The sequence below is a fragment of the Callithrix jacchus genome, chromosome 14 (assembly GCF_049354715.1).
Source record: "Callithrix jacchus isolate 240 chromosome 14, calJac240_pri, whole genome shotgun sequence".
NCBI lineage: Eukaryota > Metazoa > Chordata > Mammalia > Primates > Cebidae > Callithrix > Callithrix jacchus.
The window spans coordinates 67092820-67115299 of NC_133515.1; the positions used below are offsets into that span (position 1 = coordinate 67092820).

Sequence of the window (22480 nt, forward strand, 5' to 3'; positions counted from 1 at the left end):
AGGGAACATAGGGACACAGTCTATGTATCCATCAGTAGGGGACTGGGTAATGCTCACACAGTGATAGATTATCAATTGGAGTATCAATGGATATTTCTGCGGCTTAATACAAATATAGCCGGGCTGTCTATGGCTGATACAGAAAGATTCTTGAATTTATTGTGAGGTGAAAACAGCAAGTTGCAAAACTAGGTATAGTAGCCACCATTTATGCAGAAAAGAGGGGGAAAAGAAAATATATGGCAGTATATATATCTCTGGAGAATACAAAAGACCAAAAGCTGAAATACTGGCTGTTTCTGGGGAGGTAAACCAGGTGGTTGAGAGACAGGAATAGGAGGGAGAATTTTCACAGAATATCCTTTTGTTCCTTTTGAATCTGGATCTATGAGAATGTAATGCCTGTTCAAATAAAAATAAACACATTGATCATTTCGTGGGGTGTTTTGGGGGTTTTGCTTTGTTTTGTTTTGGCAAATGACATTTAAAAAAATAAAAATAAGAATGAAAGACATGGATTTTAGATGATCAGATTTCAGCCCTCAGTATGAGGGAAATTTGGGGAACTGGGGACCCACTTGGATTTGCAGGCTGCTGTCTTGTTAGCAAATGCGAAGATCAAGAGCGGGGCCCTTTCCAGAGCCCAGGGAGCCCCTTGCACACCCAGTTCCAGGTGGGCCAGAATCACCAGTGGGGCACTCGCTGATCTGCTGATCGGCACGCTGCTCCAGAGGAAGAAGGGTTTCAACAGAGCCCTGCAGAAAGTAGACGGAGGCACAGGAGCCCCTCCTGCTAGGAGGACCATGCCGGTGACTCACTCCTGTTTACACAGCTGCACAGGGTATGGCTGGTTCTCTATGAGCAGCAAGATAATCAGGAAGACACCGGCCAGAAAATATCACCACACATACTCTACCATGTGGGTGATGTCCTCTTTGGTTAAGGTGTTTCCCAGTCCTGAGACCCACTTTCAAAATATACATCTCTGGCTGGGCACGGTGGCGCATGCCTGTAATCCCAGCATTTTGGGAGGCCGAGGCTGGCAGATCATGAGGTCAGAAGATCGAGACCATCCTGACTAACACAGTGAAACCTCATCTGTACTAAAAATGCAAAAAATTAGGCATGGTGGCACATGCCGTAGTCCCAGCTACTCAGGAGGCTGAGGCATGAGAATTGCTTGAACCTGGGAGGCAGAGGTTGCAATGAGCCACGAGTGCGCCGCTGTACTCTAGCCTGGGCAACAGAGCAAGACTGTCTCAAAAAAAAAAAAAAAAGAATATATACACACACACACCCCTTGGGCATGAATGAAGGTGTATCCCATGTACTGTCTCTCCCAGTAGTTTATTAAACCTTTTCTCCCAGACAGGAGGCATCCAGGTAACATGATAGCCTCTGCAGTGGGTTGAATCATGGTCCTCCCAAAAACTATATCCAACCAGAACCTCAGAATGTGATCTTATTTAGAAGAAGGGTCTCTGTAGATGCAGTAAGGATCTCAAGGTGGGAACAACCTGGATTCGAGTGGGTTCTAAATCCAATGACAGATGGGTGCAGTGGCTCATACCTGTAATCCCCAAGCACTTTGTGAGGTCAAGGCAGGTGGCTCACCTGAGGACAGGAGTTCGAGACCAGCCTGGCCAACATGGCAAAACCCCATTTCTACTAAAAATACAAAAATTAGCTGGGCATGGTGGTGTGTGCCTGTTATCCCAGCTGCTTGGGAGGCTGAGGCAGGGAGACTCGAGCCTGGGAGACAGAGGTTGCAGTGAGCCGAGACTGGGTCACTGCACTCCAGCCTGAGGGGTAGGGCAAGATTCTGTCTCAAAAAAAGAAAAAAGAGAAAGAGAGACAAGAATGGAGACACAGAAAGTAACGGCGCGTGAAGCTGGAGGAGACTGGAGCGATGTATCTGCAGGCTGGGGAGCCCCAAGGATTGCTGGAGCCATTAGGAGCTAGGAGACAAGCATGGGAAAAACAGCCCCGCAGATACCTCAGTTTTGGACCTCTGGTCTCCATGACTGAGAGAAAATGAGTTTCTGTTGTTGTGAGCCACCTAATCTGTGGTATTTTGTTATGGCAGCCCTAAAACTTTTGCTGAGGCAGAAGAGGGGACTTGGGGCACTGAGGGTCAGGACTTCGCAAATTAATTAAGGGCTGCCCCTGCTACTCTGTGGCCCTGGGAAAGGAGAATAGGGTGGCCTGTTTGGTTGGAGAAAAATGCCCAGGGAACGCTGGGCCACCCTTGCAGTCTGGGGCAGCTCCTTCCCAGTTCCCTGGGCCAGAGTCTTCCCAGCAGTTGCCCAGGAAATGTTTTTCTCCACTGGGGAAGGTGTGCATTTTTCTGCACCGAGAAAGGTGTGCAGCCCTGTAGCTAGGAAACGGGGAGCTGGGCCTGTGGGCTCCCAGCCTAGAGCAAGGCAGATGGTGACAAGATTAAATAGTGCCTTTCATTTCAACATAGGAAATGTTTTCAATTCTCCTCTCTTCATGTCTCTAAAAAAAGGCAAGTGGCAGAAACGTCCCACTGGAAATTTATTAACAAAAGCCCAGGCAGCCCAAAGAAGCCAACTTTTTTCTATTCACATATCTCTCCAACCAGACTACGGGCACTTTGAGTGGAGGGCCCCACCCTATCGCCATGACCCTCCAGGCACCCCAGGGAGCCTCAGCCAATCCTCACAGCTATTCACAGAGGTAGGACTTATTGCTATCCCATTTCATAGATGAGAAGACCCAAGGCCTAAGGAACAAAGTAACTGGTCGGCAAGTTGGGAAGCTGGGATTTCAACCCATGCACAACAGTGCTATCCTTTGCTATACAGGCCCTCATGATAATGTTTGTGAAAGTATTGGAAATAATAAGGACATTACAAATCCAGAATCTCATCATGGTTAACAGGTCTCAGTCCATTCAGGCTGCTGTAACAGAATACCATAGTCTGGGTAGCTCAGAAAAAATAAAATTGATTTCTCGCAGTTCTAGGGGCTGCAAAGTCTAAGATCAAGGCACCAGCAGATTCAATGTCTGGTGAGGGCCGGTAACCTGGTTCACAGATGGCTGTCTGTTCACTGTGTCCTCACAAGGGGGAGGGAGGTGAGGGAGATCTCCTGGGTCTCTTTTATAGGTCCACAAATCTCATTCATGGGGGTTCTGCCCTCATCACTTAGTTACCTCCCAAAGTCCTCACCTCAACAGCATCGCCTTGGGGATTAGGTTTCAACATATGAATTTGTGGGGGACATAAACATTCAGTCTATAGCATAACTACATAGGACAGTGCAGAATGAGCACAGCAAAGAGGAGCTTTGTTTTCACTGCAGATTAACTTCTGGCAAGGAACTAAGCAGGCCAGGAGAGATTAGACAGATGTGAAGATGAAGGCACTGCAGGTCAGAGCCTCCCAGTTGGGTCAGTGTCCCCTGACTAGGCCATTTCTGGTACAATGTCAGGTCCCACATGACCCAGTCTCCCAAGCTGCAGAGCCAATGGTAGTAACTGGCCAGAGCCAGCAGGACAAACACACTCCCTGGCACAGTCTTCTGACTATTATGTGCTTGTAGTGGAGTAGGGTGAAAAAGAAAATTTCAGGTCTCTAAGATACCTGGAGTCAAAGGTGGGCACAGACTAAGAAAGGGAGGGAAGAACTGTGTTAGGTTTGAGATCCAGCAGTTTGGAAGGTTAGAGGGAGGAGGAGCTGGGCAGAGATGTCCACAGATATGCCCTATTCTTCCCCAAGCCCTACCTCCCTCAGTCCTAAAATAAATACTACATACAAGTGAATCATTCAAATAACGATGATCCCTTTGGTGTTTAAAACTTTTCTCCTATCCAAGTGGTTTCATAGCCATTGTCTCATGTGAGGCTCAGCTCAGTCCCCGGAAGTGAACACGGCAAGTGCTACTCCTCCATTTTGATCATGGAGAAAGTGAGTTTCAATTTATCTTCTAATCCCAGTCTCCAGGTCCCAGTCTTTTCAGATAGTATCAACTCTTCCTTCATAGTAATACTTACAACTCTACCTCCTTTTCCATTCTTTTTTTTTTTTTTCTTTTTGAGACAGAGTCTCACTTTGTCATCCAGGCTGGAGTGCAGTGGCATGATCTCAGCTCATGGCAACCTCTACCTCCCAGGTTCAAGCAATTCTAATGCCTCAGGATCCCCAGTAGCTGTAACTACAGGCACCCACCATCACGCCCAGCTAATTTTTATAGTTTTAGTAGAAACGGGGTTTCAACATGTTGGCCAGTCTGATCTTGAATTCTTGGCCTAGAGTGACCAGCTTGCCTCAGCCTCCCAAAGTGCTGGGATTACAGGCATGCGCCACTGCAGCGACTCCTTTTCCATTCTTAATTCCAGTATCTTAATTCAGCTTCTCATAAGGTCAAGGCTCATGCCTCTGCCTTTAGTTTCTCCCCAAGCTGAGCTGTCTACATGCTGTCCCTAGATTATGCTTCCAGAAGCACTGCTTTCATTATCGTGACCATTGTAGCATTCACCATTGATCCTTAACAGCCCAACAAAACTGAATGCCACTGCCTGGCTTCCAAAGCCCTCTTAACTTTGATGTCACCCAACTCCATTGTGTGATTGATTACCTTTGCTTTACTACATGCACTTGCTGCTCCAGCCAATCCACTCTCCTCTCTAATTAACAATTCATGATGCCCATTGCTGCCTCCATGCCTTTGCTCATGCTTTGCTCCCTCCCATCTACTTGGGAGGCTTAGGCAGCAGAATCGCTTGAACCCAGGAAGTGGAGGTTGCAGTGAGCCGAGATTGTGCCATTGCACTCCAGCATGGGCAACAAGAGCAAAACTCCATCTCAGAAAGAAAAAAACAACAAAAAAAGAATATCCATTGTTGCTCACTGCTGTGTGGCCAGGGCCAAACCCAATGCCTAGGGCAGAGTAGGTGCTCAATTAATATTGGATGAATGAATGCATAGTGAATAAGAGGCTATATATCTTCCCTGGGCTTCTGAAGGCCAGGAAGTTCAAGAGGGAGGGGCTGTCATCTGGCAAGGGCCTTCTTTCTGCACCATCCCATGGTGAAAAGCAGACGGGCAAGAGAAGGCAAGAGAGTAAACCCCTAGACTCAAGCCCTTTTTATTTTTATATTTTATTATTAGTATTATTATTTTGAGATGGAGTCTCACTCTGTTGCTAAGGCTGAAGTACAATGGCGCAATCTTGGCTCACTGCAACTGCTGCCTCCCAGGTTCAAGCAATTCTCCTGCCTCAGCCTCTCAAGCAGCTGGGATTACAGGCATCTGCCACCAGCCTGGCTAATTTTTGTATTTTTAATAGAGACAGGGTTTCACCATGTTGGCCAGGCTGGTCTTGAACTCCTGACCTCAAGTGAACTGTCTGCCTTGGCCTCCCAAAGTACTGGGATTACAGGTGTCAGCCACCGTGCCTGGGTCAAGCCCTTTTTATAATCAACATTAATCCATTCATGAGAAACCCTCATGACCTAAATACTGCCCCCCACCCCACTTAGGCCCCACCTCCCAACATTGCTCCATTGGGGATTACGTTTCCAACTTAATGCTTTCAGAGGGACATATTCAAACCATAGCATTTCTGCAGGCCTTTAAAAAGCCAGTAGGTCCAGTGCATGGTGCCCATAAAGAGACACAATGCCACCTGAGGCAGCTTTTCCAAAGCCATCCAAGGGGAGGCACCTGGCCATGGGAACTTCCACATGGCCACAAAAGCCCTTGGGAGACATCCTGACAGGCTGCAGTGGTGAGCACAGTAGCGCTGGGCTTAGCATGGCAGATATCCACCTGCCACCTGGGCACTAAATATAGCCCATAACAAAACCTTCTTTGCCTGGAACCTGCAGAGTTGGCTTATTTGGCTGGAACTGCCACAGAGAGAAGCTCTGTTAAAACGAATTGAAAACTGGCTTCTCCCCATAATTCTAGGATGCTGAGATTCATAATTAGACAATGGATCTTTCCCGCCAGCAACACAACATTGCTGGCCTTAGTCACTGATGAATCTTCCAGCTTGGTTGCCTCAGATGTTGAGGAGAGGCCTGCTGTAGGTGTCCAGAGAATACTCATCTTTCCAGTGTCCCAGCAAAGTAGGACTTTTTCCCCAATGTTTTGTTCCTTAGTTATGGACTGAATGTTTGTGTCCTCCCACTGGGACACATATGTTGCAGCTCTGATCCCCAGGGTAATTGTAATTGGAGATAGGACCTCTAAGGAAGTAATTAAGGTTAAATGAGGTTCTAAGGAACAGGATTCATAAGGACATAGGATTCATGTCCTTATGAGACCAGAGAGTTCACTCTGTCTCCTTAATTGCACAAGAAAGAAGCCATATGAGCACACACCAAGATGGTGGCTGCCTACAAGCCAAGAGGAGAGGCCTCATAATAAATACTACCTTGCCAGCACCTTGGTCTTGGACTTCTAGCCTCCATAACTGTGAGAAATAAATTTTTGTTGGTTAAGCCACCAGACTGTGGTATTTTGTTATAGCAGTCTGAGCTGACAAATATACTTAGCACCTTGCTTCTCTAGTCTTTAAATCAGCATCACTAAGCCCAACCCAGGCTTAGCCAACCAGAGTCTGCATTGCAACAAGATGCCCAGATAATTCAGAAGCACTGCTTATGAGAAGGGGTTGGGCTCCTGGGAGGGTCTGACTGGGCTAGCAGTCATTTACTCTTTAGTGCAAATCAGGGAGCCTAAGTGGAGGCGCTGAACACTTCAGGCTGGGAAAAAAGAACCCTGTGGAACCAAAAACAGCTGGCTTTTCAGCTGTGCTAAAGAGGAGTCTTGCATGACTCGACTTATGGGTAGTCTAGGGCTCTGAACTCCGTTGGTCTAGCTGTGTATATATGGTGGTGGGGAAGTCTTTTAATGTCCTTCAGTTGATATAGGAATATAATTTGTCCCAAAAGAGGGGTAGTGATGCATCCTACATTGTTGAAGAATTGATAACAGATTTAGACTTCTCTGCTTTTTATATCCACATGCCTTGGGTGACTGTTGGCTTCAGAGAATTTACTTCCATTTACCAGCTCTAATCAATTGGTATGGCCGCTTAGAATGCTGCACTGAGGAAGAGTCTAAGGCATCTTCTGGTATCAGTGAAAAATAGAACCTCGATGAATTAGCAGTGTTGGCCAAGAGCATGGGGTGAGTGTGGGGGGACTACCTGGTATTTGTTAATTCCATTCTAAGGCAAAAGCCACGTACAATTGGTACATGAAATAATGAACCAAGTAATTAGGTCTGATTCTGCCTGCTATTATCATTTATTTATTTGTCATTTTTCTCATCTATTTATATAAATAATATGCCCTGACTTTACTCATAAAGGAAAAGAAACAAAAATAATTTTGGAAAAGAAGAGTAATTAAAATAATTAGAGGGAATTAGCCCTACTAGATAGTACCATAATTCACTGATTCTGTTTCCCATTTGTTGTTGTTGTTTTTACAATTAAACATCTCTGAAATTGAGATGTGTCTTACATCCAAGTGGTAGTCATGATGCAGTTTTTCTCACCAGTCCATATACACAGCACTAGCCAAGAATGTTAGAAGCTTGGAAGAATCCCTGGAGACACTCCATCATCTCAGCCCAAAATCTCCTTAAGCTGATAAGCAACTTCAGCAAAGTCTCAGGATACAAAATCAATGTGCAAAAATCACAAGCATTCCTATACACCAATAATAGACAAACAAAGAGCCAAATCATGAGCAAACTCCCATTCACAAATGCTACAAAGAGAATAAAATACCTAGGAATACAACTGACAATGGATGTGAAGGGACCTCTTCAAGGAGAACTACAAACCACTGCTCAAGGAAATAAGAGAGGACACAAACAGATGGAAAAACATTCCATACTGATGGTTAGGAAGAATTGATATCATGAAAGTGGCCATATTGTCCAAAGTAATTTATAGATTCAATGCTATCCCCATCAAGCTACCAATGCTTTTCTTCACAGAATTGGAAAAAAACCACCTAAAACTTATATGGAAACACAAAAAAGCCTGCATAGCCAAGACAATCCTAAGGAAAAAAAAAACAAAGCTGGAGGCAACACACTACCTGACTTCAAACAATACTGCAAGGCTACTGTAATCAAAACAGTATGGTACTGGTACCAAAACAGAGATATAGACAAGTGGAACAGAACAGACACCTCAGAAAGAATGCCACACAACTACAACCTTCTGATCTTTGACAAATCTGACAAAAACAAGCAATGGGAAAAGGATTCCCTATTTAATAAATGGTGTTGGGAAAACTGGCTAGCCATATGCAGAAAGCTGAAACTAGATCCCTTCCTTATACCTTATACAAAAATTAATTCTAGATGGATTAAAGATTTAAACATGAGGCCTAACACCATAAAAACTCTAAAAAAAAAAACCTAGGCAATACCATTCAGGACATAGGCATGGGCAAGGACTTCATGATTAAAACACCAAAAGCAATGGCAACAAAAGCCAAAATAGACAAATGGGATCTAATTAAGCTTAAGAGCTTCTGCACAGTAAAAGAAACTATTATAAGAGTGAACTGGCAACCAACAGAATAGGAAAATTTTTTTGCAATCTACCCATCTGACAAAGGGCTAATATCCAGAATCTACAGAGAACTTAAACAAAATTTACAAGAAAAAAACAACCCCATCAAAAAGTGGGCAAAAGATATGAACAGAAACTTTTCAAAAGAAGATATTTATGCAGCCAACAAACATGAAAAAAAGCTCATCATCACTGGTCATTAGAGAAATGCAAATCAAAACCACATTGAGATGCCACCTCATGCCAGTTAGAATGGCAATTATTAAAAAATCAGGAGACAACAGATGCTGGAGAGGATGTGGAGAAATAGGAACACTTTTACAGTGTTGGTGGGAGTATAGATTAATTCAGCCATTGTGGCAGATGGTGTGGCAATTCCTCAAGGATCTAGAACTAGAAATACAATTTGACCCAGCAATCCCATTACTGAGTATATACCCAAAGGAATATAAATCATTCTATTATAAAGACACATGCACATGTATGTTCATTGTGGCACTGTTTACAATAGCAAAGATTTGGAATCAACCCAAATGCCCATTAATGATGATAGACTGGATAAAGAAAATGTGGCACATATACACCATGGAATACTATGTAGCCATAAAAAGGATGAGTTCATGTCTTTTGCAGGGACATGGATGAAGCTGGAAACCATCATTCTCAGCAAACTGACATAAGAACAGAAAACCAAACATCACATGTTCTCACTCATAAGTGGGTATTGAACAATGAGACACATGGACACAGGGAAGGGAACATCACACATGGGGGCCTGGTGGGTGGGGGCCTAGGAGAGGAATAGCAGGGGGTAGGGGGATTGGGGAGGGAAAGCATTAGGAGAAATACCTAATGCAGATGACGGGGCAATGGATGCAACAAAACACCACCATGTCACATGTATACCTATGTAACAAACCTGCACATGCACCACAGAACTTCAAGTATAATAAGTAAATTAAAAAAGGAAAAAAGAAACCCTGGAGAAAATAGTAGGGCATTCTTTCAAAAAATGCTGTGCCATCAAACTAGCACTCTTGAAGGCACGGAGAACAGTGTTGTTTGAAAAAACAAGAACATCCATGGTTAGAATCAAAATAAGATTCAGAACAGATAGCTCTGAATATGAAGAAATTTTAGGACTACTGTAGCCAATTCATTTGGCTTATATTTTTAGGTTTTTGTTTTTTGTTTTTAGCAGAAGAATCTTGCTCTGTCACTCAGGCTGGAGTGCAGTGGTGCAATCTCAGCTCCCTGCAACCTCCGCCTCCCAGACTCAAGCGATCCTCGTGCCTCAGCCTCCTTGGGCCTCAACCTCAGCTGGGATTGCAGGTGTGCGCCACCAGGCTGGGCTAATTTTTGTATTTTCAGTAGATTACAGCTGGGATTACAGATGTGAGTCACCGTGCCCAGCTTCATTTTGCTTACATGTTTAAATGTATGTCCAAGTGTCATATATGATCAACTTCTATATCTACACAAGTCTAAAGTTTATGTAAGTCTTACGGAAGTTTAAGTCTATAGGTTTATATACAGCTATTCAAAGAAGGTGCGTTGGCAGAGACCGGAGTCCTGTTGTGTGTTCAAGGAACAGAAGGAAGACCAGAGTGTCCAGCAAGAGTGGATTCATGGAAGAGGATAAAGATCCAAGAGTTAGCTGGGGGCTATGTCAGGTAGGCTTTAGGGGCTTTTATGGGACTTTGGGAACCACTGCAGGGAGGACATAATCAGACTTACATTTTTAAAGGATCGCTCTGGCTGATGAGGGGAGAATGGACCTGGGGTCAGGGGGTGAAATCAGGGATGCCATAGAAATATGGGCTAAGAAGCTATTTCCATAGCCCAGGGGAGAGACAGATGATGGGACGGGGAGCTGGTTCAACTCTGGATCTGTTTGAGAACAGAGCTGACAGGACTTGATAGGCGTGAATGTCTTAAAGAAGAGAGGAGTTGTCTGAGTGTGGTGGCTCACGCCTGTAGTCCCAGCACTTTGGGAGGCTGAGACTGGCAGATGACCAGAGGTCAGGGGTTCGAGACCAGCCTGGCCAACATGGTGAAACCCTGTCTTTACTAAAAATACAAAAATTAGCTGGGCGTGGTGGTGGGTACCTTTAATCTCAGCTACTTGGGAGGCTAAGGCAGGAGAATCACTTGAACCTGGGAGGCAGAGATTGCAGTGAGCTGAGACTGTGCCATTGCACTCCAGCCTGGGAAACAAGAGCAAAACTCCATTTCAAAAAATAAAAAATAAAAAAGAGAGGAGTCATCGAAGACGTGGAGTTTTGACTCTAGCTATAGAGAGAATGGAGTGAGAATGGAGCTACTATTTCCTGAGAATGTTATAAGAGCAGCAGGTTCTAGGGAGCAGCAGAAATTTGGGTTAGGAAGTGTTATTTTCAAAATGCAGATTAAGCTCCCAAATGGAGCCCCTGAGAGGACAGTAGCTACATGAGTCTGGAATTCAGGAGAGGGTGCCAGCCTAGAGATAGAAATGCCACATAGTTTCAGCACACCGCTGGTGTGGAAGCCCTGAAGCCAGATGAAATCAGCATGGGACAGAGAAAGAAAATGTACCGTGATAGAACAGGAGGGGATGCCATGACAAAGAGGAGGGGAGGGAAAGGCAGAAGGGGACAGAAAAGGAGGCTGAGAAGGAGTGGCCAGAGACATAATGGAGAGAGAGTGAGAGACTCATGGACCAGAACAGAAATTCCAGAGATAGGTCCAAATGCAGAAGTTATAGGAATGTAATGTGCAGGAAAGGCAGCATTTCAAACCAGGAAGGAAAGAGGAATGATTCAATATATGGATTGCCTTCTGGGAAATAAATGAAGTTGGATTAGAATAAGTTTCAAATGTGTCCAGTATCTAAATGTATAAACAAATTTTTAAAGCATGTACTAGAATCCATAGGGAAATTATTTTTAATAATCCTTAGTTGGTGTACAACAACCTAGAAAGCTATAAAACAGTGGTACATGTGATTACATAACAAAGACTATCTGCATGACAAAACTGTCTTCAAAAGTCAATAGACAAGTGAGAAATTGAGAAAAATATTTACAACTCATATAGGGCTAATTACCATCACATTTAGAGGTTCAAAATCAACAGTGATCATGATAATAAGAATAAAAAAAAATAAGCCAATGAAAACATGGGTAAAGATTGTGCACCAAACACTCAAGGAAAGAGAAATGCAACCAGCTTTAAGTCTGAAAGGATGATCAAACTCACTCACACTAACAGAAATGCAAATTAAAACTACACAAGAAAACAGCTTTCACCAACTAATTTTTTTTTCAAAGAAGGTAAACCACTCAGGCTGCGTCCTCTCCATCTTACCCTGATGGAGGGAAACGAATGCCCATCGGTGGCAAATGGCAGTTGCAAACCAAGACCAGCCTCGCGTTCAGGAGAGAACACGCCTCTGGTGCTCTACCTGCGCAGAGAAACTTCTCTAGTTTCTTCCAGAATTTCTGTAGAAATTATCCCTGAAATGATCCCTTTGCTCTTGTTGCTCAGTCTGGAGTGCAGGGGTGCAATCTTGGCTCACTGCAACCTCCGCCTCCTGGGTTCAAGAAATGCTCCTGCCTCAGACTCTAAGTAGCTGGGATTACAGGCAGCCACCACCACACCCAGCTAATTTTTGTATTTTTAGTAGAGACAGGGTTTCACCATGTTGACCAGGCTGGTCTTCAATTGAATTGCTTTTTTAGAAAACTGAAGTCTTATAAAATGTTGTGTTGGGGAGAGTAAGGCTTCTTGTTCACTCCAGGTGGGGGGTTACGTAAATTGTAAAACCACTGCAGAGGGCAGTTTGGGCAACATCCATCAAATTATAAATGGGCCAGGTGAGATGTCTCACACTTGTAATCCCAATACTTTGTGTTTTATTTTCTTTCTTTATGAGATGGAATCTTGCTTTGTCACAGACATTGGAGTGCAGTGGCGAGATCTTGGCTCACTGCAACCTCACTTGCCAGGTTCAAGTGATTTTCGTGCCTCAGCCTCCGAAATTGCTGAAATTACAGGCACATGCCACTGTGCTTGGCTTGTTTGTATTTTTAATACAAACAGGGTTTCACCTTGTTGGCCAGACTGGTCTCCAACTCCTGGCTTCAAGTGATCTGCCCACCTCAGCCTCTTAAATGCTGAGATGACAGGTGTAAACCACCTGCCTGACCTAATCCCTGCACTTTGGGAGGCCAAAGCCCGAGGATAGCTTAAGCCCAGGAGTTTGAGACCAGCCTGGGCAACACAGAGAGACACCCCCATCTCTACAAAAAAATTTAAAAATTAGCTGAGCATGACAGTGCAAGCCAGTGGTCCCAGCTATCTGGGAGCCTGAGGAGAGATGATCCCTTGAGAGTTTGAGGAAGAAGTGAGCCATGATTGTGCCACTGTTCTCCAGCCTAAGCAACAGAGACAGACCCTATCTCCAGAAACAAAACAAAATTACAAATGCACAGGCCTTTTGTGGCAGCATTTCTCCTCTAGTAATTTACCTGCCCAGGTAAGAAGTGACACATGTATGAGGTTAATTGTTTTAGGATTTTCGTTTGGTTTTGATAAATTCTATTTTGAAAAATCTGAAACTTACAGAAAAGTTGCAAGTATGGTTCAAATAACTTTTTTTTTCCTGAATTACTTGAGAGTACATTCCTGACTTCATACCCCTCATTGGGTGAATACTTTAGTATGTATTTCTTCCAAATAAGAACATTCTCATTTACAACCAAAACACAGCCATTAAAATCAGGAAACTAACAAATATGACAAAGGAGAAAACTAGAATAAAACCTGGGGTGTTGGATTGGAATCAGGGGTATGGGAGTGAACTCACAATTTTCCATATGCAGTGAGATAGAAAAAAATGTAGATATAAATGTGTGTGTGCACATGTGTGTTCCCCAGCTCTGTCCCCTGAAACAGAGACATCCTAACAGCAGCATCTAGGGACCAGGTTTTGGCTTTTGAATATCATTTTTCATAAAAGGAATGAGAGTTCCTTGGAAAGACAGCTGATTCCAAGACAAGTATTGGGTGAGCCCAGAACCTTTCTTTAAGATTATGATGGTGTTTTGAAGCTGTTACTAGTTCATTCAGTTCTTCACCAGTATTAAAAACTGTTTTTTCAAGTACTTTGGGAAGCTGAGGTGGGAGGACTGCTTGAGTCCAGGAGTTTGAGAGCAGCTTGGGCAACACAGCAAGACCCCAACTCTTTAAAAATATATAAAATAAACTTAAAAAAATTAACACGGGTCCCAGATGGCCTCAGGGACGGCCAGTGTGTAGAGAGAACAAATTGCTGGTAAAGTCAGATCTTCATTCAGTGTTGGCCCAAAAGCTACAAGCTGAAAAGCATGATGTACCAAACAGGCATGAGATAAGTCCCGGACATGACAGCACATGGAATAACAGTCAGCTACACGAAATGGCCCAGCTGAGGATTAAGCACCAAGAAGAACTGACTGAATTACACAAGAAACGTGGGGAGAATTGCAGAATGTTTGCAGACTATCTCTGACCTGGAGACAGAGTGCCTAGATCTGCACACTAAGCTTCAGGAGCTTGAAATAGCCAACCAAACCCTGAAGGATGAATATGAGGCCCTGCAGATCACTTTTACTGCCTTGTAGGAAAAACTGAGGAAAACTACAGAAGAGAACCAGGAGCTGGTCACCAGATGGATGGCTGAGAAAGCCCAGGAAGCCAATCGCCTCAATGCAGAGAATGAAGCAGACTCCAGGAGGCAGCAAGCCCGGCTGCAGAAAGAGCTTGCTGAAGCAGCAAAGGAACCTCTACCAGTCGAACAGGATGATGACATTGAGGTCATTGTGGATGAAACCTCTGATCACACGGAAGAGACCTCTCCTGTGCAAGCCATCAGCAGAGCAGCCACGAGACGCTCTGTCTCTTCCTTCCCAGTCCCCCAGGACAATGTGGATACTCATCCTGGTTCTGGTAAAGAAGTGAGAGTACCAACTACTGCCTTATGTGTCTTTGATGCGCACGATGGGGAGGTCAACGCTGTACAGTTCAGTCCAGGTTCCCGGTTACTGGCCACCGGAGGCATGGACCTCAGGATTAAGCTTTGGGAAGTATTTGGAGAAAAAAGTGAATTCAACGGTTCTCTATCTGGCAGTAATGCAGGAATTACAAGCATCAAATTTGATAGCGCTGGATCTTACCTCTTAGCAGCTTCAAATGATTTTGCAAGCCAAATCTGGACTGTGGATGATTATCGATTACGGCACACACTCACGGGACACAGTGGGAAAGTGCTGTCTGCTAAATTCCTGCTGGACAATGCACAAATTGTCTCAGGAAGTCACGACCGGACTCTCAAACTCTGGGATCTACGCAGCAAAGTCTGCATAAGGACAGTGTTTGCAGGATCCAGTTGCAATGCTATTGTCTTCACAGAGCAATGTGTGATGAGCGGACATTTGACAAGAAAATTTGTTTCTGGGACATTCGATCAGAGGGTACAGTTCGAGAGATGGAGTTGTTGGGAAAGATTACTGCCCTGGACTTAAATCCAGAAAGGACTGAGCTCCTGAGCTGCTCCCGTGATGACTTGCTAAAAGTTATTGATCTCTGAACAAATGCTGTCAAGCAGAAATTCAGTGCACCTGGGTTCAAGTGCGACTCTGACTGGACCAGAGTTGTCTTCAGACCTGATGGCAGTTACGTGGCAGCAGGCTTTGCTGAGGGCTCTCTCTATATTTGGAGTGTGCTCACAGGGAAAGTGGAAAAGGTTCTTTCAAAGCTCCTCCATCAATGCAGTGGCGTGGTCGCCCTCTGGCTCGCACGTCGTCAGTGCAGACAAAGGATGCAAAGCTGTGCTGTGGGCACAGTATTGACGGGGCTTTCAGGGCAGGGAGGACCCCAGCGCCCTCCTCAAAAGAAGCGTGTGGGCTCCCACAGCCCTGTCCTGGCATGTGAGGTGCTAGGTATAGCATGGACCTCCCAGAGAAGCTCAAGCTATGTGGCAAGTAGCTCCGCTGTGAATGAGATTTCTGAAGATTTGATTGAGGTTTCTCTTGACCTGGAAGAATAACACTGAAAAAACCTGACGCTATCACTTAGCAGAGGTTCAGGTTCTTGCCTTGGGAAACACTACTAGCTCTGATCTTCCATACCTCACTTGGGGGCGTACAGGGCCCCGCTGGGTTTCCTCACCAACGGCAGCACCAAAAACAACCCCACACCCAGGTGGTGTTCTTTGGTTTCTCTCATCCTTCCAAAGTCGTTCTAGCCTAACACGTGTCCCATCCCTCTTGGGGCCGTTTGTCCAGTGAACTCAGTTTAAGCATTGGATTAATGGAAACTGAGACTACAGCCCCCTCTGTGGTAGGCTGCATGAATATGTCTCGTTACCGCTGAAATTTCCTCAAATCTCTTTACTGTTCTTCAGAGCTTTCTGGCCCTTTTTTCCCTATAAAATTCAACATATTTAAAAATCTCCATTTGGTTAAAAAATAATTTTTTTTTGAGGTGGGAGAGAATGTGTGAAAATTTTTTCCAGGGAAATGGGTTTGCTGCAGAGGTAAGGATGTGTTCTGTATCGATCTGCAGACACCCAGAATGTGGGTGCACACAACATGCTTGGGGGTGCCAAGGGATTCGAGACCTCCAGCGTATTTGTCTGAAGCTTGTGATTGTGGCCACAGCCCTCTGTCAAGCCTGCGTGCGATGTCCTTGGTGCTTTAGAGCAAGAAGCCCAGGCCCAGAAGCACAGCAATGCTGTCCTTCCGTTTCAGGGATTGTGATGAAGGCCAGGGAAAACCGTTTATCTTTACCATTTTACCTGTGTATAAAGCTTTGGTTCCTTGGATGTGTGAAACACCGTTTTTATCACTTTTAAATTTGCACTTTATTTGTTTTCTTCCCTACTTGTTCTCTGGACATTTGGGGATATGAGTGCTAAAGCTGGTGACAGAGAAGAGCGGCCTTCCCACCGATGGGCCTGGCCTCCATCTGTCCTCCCTTCCCTGCCTGGTCACTGCTTTCCAGCTTGCCCTTCAGAGAACTGAAGGAGAGTTGAAATTCATAGGCCAGGGCACATCTTTTATTTATTTCATTGTGTTGCCCAACAGAACTTGATTGTAAATAATAATAAATCTGTTACATACTTTTCAAACAAACAAAAAAAATTAACACTTAACTATAAACTTAATGTTTACTATGTGTTAGGCACTTTTGGACATTATTTTGATTAATCCTTACAATGACTTTAAGGAGCAGATTATCCTACCTTATATGTAAGAAAACTGAGGCTTCCCTGCCCGCTGTGTACCTCATCCTCCAGTGCCTCTGGCAGCCTGGCCTGTACCGTATAACTATACCCTGTAGCCTTGGCTGGCTGGCTGACCAAGGAATTTTTTTTTTTTTTTTTTTTTGAGACAGAGTTTTGCTCTCATTGCTCAGGCTGGAGTGCAGTGGTGCAATCTTGGCTCACTGCAACCTCCGCCTCCCAGTTTCAAGAAATTCTCCTGCCTCAGCCTCCGAGTAGCTGGGATTACAGGCAGCCACCACCACACCCAGCTAATTTTTGTATTTTTAGTAGAGACAGGGTTTCACCATGTTGACCAGGCTGGTCTTGATCTCCTGACCTCAGATGATCCACTCACTTCAGCCTTCCAAAAGTGTTGGGATTAAAGGTCTGAGCCACCGCGCCCAGCCTGACCAAGGAATTTGATACTTGATCCAAGCTGGATCAAACAGTCTTGAGACAGATGAAGATGTAAGACTTAAAACTAAAGAATGAGAGACACAAAGATAAGAAATCATTGAGGCTGAGACAGGTTAGCAGCAGCACCCCGGAAAAAAGGCCACTGATTCCTACTGCTGAGTTGTGGTTGTCAACTCTTCCATGTACTCTGTAGTGGTTCGTTCTATGTGTTGACGTGACTGAACTATGAAATAGCTGGTAGAACATTATTTCTGGGTGTGTCTGTGAGAGTGTTTCTAGAAGAGATTAGCATTTGAATTGGTAGACTGACTAAGGAAGATGGCCCTCCCCAGTGCAGGTGGGCACAGTCAAATCTGCTGAGGGACCAAATAGAATAAAATAGCAGAAAAGGGTGTATTTTCTGGCTGTCTGAACCAAGACATCCACGTTTTCCTGCTCTTGGGCATCCGTGTTCCTGGTTTTTGGCCTTCCTGACTCAGACCAGATCTTATATTCTACCCATGCCCTCCACCTCCTAACCCCACTCCCTAGTTCTCCAGCTTTGGGGTTTGAACAGGAAGCGCACTACTGGCTTTCCTGGGCCTCCAACTTACAGATAGCAGATCATGGGACTTCTCAGCCTTTATAATTGTCTAAGTCAATCCCTCATAGTAAATCTCTCTCTCTCTCTCTCTCTCTCTCTCTCTCTCTTGCTCTCTCTATACATATATATATTATTTATATATATATATATACGTACATATGTGTGTATGTATATATATGTGTATATCCTATGAGTTCTGTTTCCCTGAAGAACCCTAACACATTCTAACAAATTCCCCCTTTTTGGCTTATGCTCACCAGAATCCATTTATACTGTTAGTAACCAAGGGAGCCTTACTGAATAAGCAAGAATCACATATGGTAGAGATGGGATTTGAACTTTGGACTCCAAAGTCCTGTTCTTTTTCCGTATACTATACCATCACTCCTGAGAACCATTTATTCACACTAACAAATATACATATCCAATATCCACAGCTCTCTATTCTAACAAAACTTTTAATGGGCTAATTCTAGCCCCAAATCAGTGTGGGACCATACTGCTGGAGAGACCATACAAAGAAGCCACTGGGAAAGTGAGCCCTGTGGTGACATAGGGAGACCCAGCCACCCCAGTGTCCCAGGTGAGATGTTCCTGTCATGATGGCAGACGTGTGAGTGAAGCCATCTCTGATATTTCTGACCCAGCTGCCATTTCACTGTGAACACTTGACAGCCAAGACTGGCAAAAGAACAATCTCGCTAAGCCCCGGGCAACTCACAGAATTACAAGAAATAAGATGGTTGTTGTTTTAAACCACTAAGTTTTGAGATCGTTTGTTTTGCAGCAAAAGATAACTAAAATTGATGGCTTCTTTGGAAAGGTAGCATGTGAGATGAGAACTAACAGACAGAGGGGAGGGGGCGCTGGGGGACAGTAAGTCAAGGCACAGGTGTGAGGAAGGAGCTCGATACATTTGAAGAGATGAAAAGGCCAGTGTGGCTCCAGGGTAGAGTGGTGGAAGGGTGGTACCAGATGGGGGGAGAGAGATCATGCAGGACCCTGTGCATCTCAGAAGGAGCCTGGACTTTATCTAACTACAACAGACACAATTGAAGGAATTTTTGTTTTTAAATTTTTTTGTAGAGACATCTCAGTATGTTGCCCAGGCTGGTCTTGAACACCTGGTCTCAAATGATCCTTCCATCTTGGCCTTCCAAGGGGATGGCATTATAGATGCGAGCCACCATGCCCAGCCCATTGAAGGGTTTTAAGCAGGGGAATGACATGGTCGGATGTTGAATTTTCAGGTGTTGCTCTGGGTGTTGGGTGGGAGGATGGCAGGTAACATGGAAGCAGGAAGAGTAGTTAGAAGGCATTTGTAATAGTCCTCATGAGAGATGATGGGAGCTTCAATGAGGATGGTGGATATGAAGGTGGAGAGGAATAGAGGAGCTCAATGAATATTTTGGAGGTGGAATAAACAGAACTTGGTGATGGATTGGATGTGAGGTGTGAATGAGAAGAAAATGCCAGAAATGACACCCAGATTCCTGACTTGACAACTGGTTGGAGGCTGGTGCCATTTACTGAGATGGGGAAAGTGGTAGGAGGATAAGATTTGGGTTAGGGGGTCCAGATCAAGGGTTCACTTTTACACATATGAAGTTGGAGATGTCAGGGAGACAGCAAGTGGAGATGTGAGTAGGCAGCTGAATATCCAAGTTCTCATTTTAGAAAAGTGATCTGGGTAGGCATATACACTTGAGAGTCATCAGCTTAAAGATGATATTTAAAGCCATGAGAAGAAATGAGATTGCCTAGAGAGAGAGGAAAAAGAGAAAAGAGGCTCTGCTAGCATTAGATAGATGCCTGGTAGAGAAGGGAACCCTAGCAAATCCTGAACATCACAGGACTTCCCTTAAGGGCCACAGGAACCATGTTCAAGGTGCTTCTACCTAACAGCTCTTTGGATATTTGAAGGGAAGGGGTAGTGTCCACCTCTAGGTTATGCCTTCCAAGTTCCCTCTGTCTTTCCTTGTAAGGCATTATTTAAAGTTCTTCATCATATGGGTTGTTCTCCTCTCAAAGTTCCTTTCTTGAGCTGAGTGTAATGCTCCAACTGCAGGTAGAAAGAGACCAGTCAAGCCATTTATCACTATCCCTGTTTAGTGATAAATACTAAATAGGGAGCAGCATCGGGACAGGGAGGACAGATGAGCCTGCTCAGTTGTTGCTAAGAGATTTTTCACTGCTTCTCCCATCCGTAGGAAAGGGCTAAGGATTTCAGAGAAAGCCTCATAAACAATTGAATGAGCTCAGGCACTCTGTTACTGCCTGACAGCCTCAGTGGCAGAGACCTAGATTGTTTCCCAGAGGAAAAAATAAATAGTGTAAAACTTTCAAGATGCACGTGTCAAAGGGCTGCTTGCCTGCTTTGTGGTGAGAGCTCAAGATGGATGGTTTGGGAACAGCCAAAACCTATAAACACAGAGCAGAAAAGTTCTCCATCTTTTGCTCATTTATTCCACAAACTTTTTCATTGCTGAGATACCAAGGCCTAAATAAATATGCAAGCTATGCCACTGTTCTGCTCTGAGTCCTGGCTGGAATAGGAGACCTACATTCTTCATTAATGCTGTTCAGATTCACAGGTTGGTTACTGCACATGTTGCCCTGAAATCTAAGGAACAAAAAGCATACGTATGTGTCTCATGTGCGTGTACACACACACACACACGCACACACACACACACACTCTCCACATACATATACTAAACTTTCCGGAAGTGGAGTTTGAAAATGTGCTCAGTATTACTCGGGAAGGAAAGGGTTTCTCATTCCTTACCTCCTTCTTTCCTTTCTCCCTACAGTGGATAAAGTCTTTGCCAAGGTAGAGACTTGGTCAGCATAACAATGCAGAGATTCACCCAGTGGAGGCTGTCAGTGTTATTGAGATCTAGGTAGATGCTCCCACTCTGAAGAGGGAGGAAGCACAGAGAGAGAAGGGAGCCCCATGAGATGATCTGGTGTCTGTTGTGTTACTTAAAGGCTTGGCCTTCCTTCTGCCCCTAAGGAGGGAGTGCATATCATTATTTTAGAGCAGTGATTCCCAAAGTGTGGTTTCCCCAGGCACCCCAGACCTCCTGAATGAGAAACTCTGGAGGTAGGGCCCAGCAATCTGAATTTTAAGAAGTCCTGGAGGTGATTCTGATGCAGGCTTATGCTGGAGTCTCAGTATGACTTTCTTTCTAGTATTAAACTCTATCTTTATACTCTTTCGGGTATTGTGTGCATATAATTTTACGTTTGGGAAATAAAAAGAAAACTTTACTTTTGTAACACAAACCGCAGGATATTCGGGGCGGATATGAAGAGGGGAGAAATTGACATATTAAAATCTGACACAGCTTTTGTGTTCACCAAAGTGGGGCAAGGGTTAAAAAAGATTGCAAAACACTGATTTAGAGAAAAGAAAGGTCTCTCTGAGGCAGGGAACTCAGGCCCTGGGGCTTCATGCAGCAGGATGATGGGGTTCAGAACAGACTATCCCAAATATGGCACTTCGGCATTGGCAGAAGCAGAAGAAACAACAAGGCCTCTCTGACCGTTTTCTGTGCTTCTCTTTTGAAGCAGCTCATAAAAGAATTCCCTGATCTTGCTCTGAAGTAGGTCATAAGACCCTTACATGAGGTGCCCACCCTATACCTACAAGAAAAGAATGTTCTTATCTCCGAGGACACAGGGACACAGAGAAGATTCTGAACAGGCCTTGCTAAGTTTCCCCAGTTTATTACCATTAAATTAGTGTATTATCCGCTTTGTCCACGTCTGCACGACTGTCCACTCTTTATCAAACCTAAGCATAAAAACACACAGGTTTTCCTGTTTCTTTGGGTCTTCATTTCTGAAGGCTCCCATGTCATATCCAATCTAGATATTAAATAAATGTGCATGCTTTTTTCTTGTTAATCTGTCTTTTACTATGGGTGCCTCAGCCATAAACCTAGTAAGGAGCAAGGAAGAGAAATCTTTCCTCCCCAGTGAAGGCCTGTGAGAAAAGGCCAGAAGCTCACCATGCCACGAAGCCAGGCTGGGAACAGGCTTTTCTGAAGGTCTATTGGTTTCCCAGCAGCCCTCCTCAGAGAGTAGTGTGTGCATATGGATGTGTGTATGCACCTGTGTGTGCAGGTGTGGGGGGTGGGCAGGAAGAGAACAGGAGGGCATGGGGAACATTTCTGTCACATCACCATTACCACCATCTCTCAGTATGTGGCTCTCAGCCCTGGGGAGAGCTGGTCTTCAATAAACCAGAGACCTCAGAATACAAAGGGGGTCGATTACTAGTTTCCAGGGACTCTCAAGGTTCATCCTGTGTGGCCTCATTTGCAGTGACTCTCAAATTCAGTAGACCCTCCTTGCCAGAGATTCTAATTCCATTGGCCCAGAAATCTGCCCTTTTTTTTTTTTAAGACAGAGTCTCTCTCTGTTCCCCAGGCTGGAGTGCAGTGGCATGATCTCTGCTTACTGCAACCTCCACCTCCTGGATTAAGCAATTCTCCTGTTTCACCATCCTGAGTAGCTGGGACTACAGGCTCACACCACCACACCCAGCTAATTTTTGTATTTTTAGTAAAGACAGAGTTTCACCATATTGGTCAGGCTGATCTCAAACTCCTGACCTCAGA

At 44.5% G+C, this 22480-nt stretch overlaps 2 pseudogenes; one reads left to right on the forward strand and one right to left on the reverse strand.

The window, feature by feature from the left end:
• Positions 1-11883: 11883 nt before the first annotated feature.
• LOC118147661 (small nucleolar RNA U3) lies at positions 11884-12077 on the reverse strand (annotated as a pseudogene).
• A 1874-nt stretch (positions 12078-13951) lies between these two features.
• LOC100405049 (autophagy-related protein 16-1 pseudogene) lies at positions 13952-15437 on the forward strand (annotated as a pseudogene).
• The last annotated feature ends 7043 nt before the right edge of the window (positions 15438-22480 follow it).